Below are 253 nucleotides of genomic sequence, written 5' to 3'. Positions count from 1 at the left end.
ATTGTGACCAGAAGCAAAATCAGTAGCCACTGCAGCGTTTACTGGATCACTGACATCATCCCTATGAACTTTTGTGGCCAAGTAGTCATGGTTTGGCCGCTGTGATGCTCAGGAGTTGTGAAAGTGTGTGCATAAGGTCAAAGAGCACCGGTTGTGGACACTTGGCTACTTGGTTGTGGACACTTCAGGAACTAGCTTGGCATAGAGAAAATGGATGCAGAAAAGTTTTGCTCCCTCTCTCATAACACGAGAA

Source organism: Podarcis filfolensis (assembly GCF_964270895.1).
Source record: "Podarcis filfolensis genome assembly, chromosome: Z".
Classification (NCBI taxonomy): Eukaryota; Metazoa; Chordata; class Lepidosauria; order Squamata; family Lacertidae; genus Podarcis; species Podarcis filfolensis.
Note: the sequence above shows the minus strand (reverse complement) of the source record.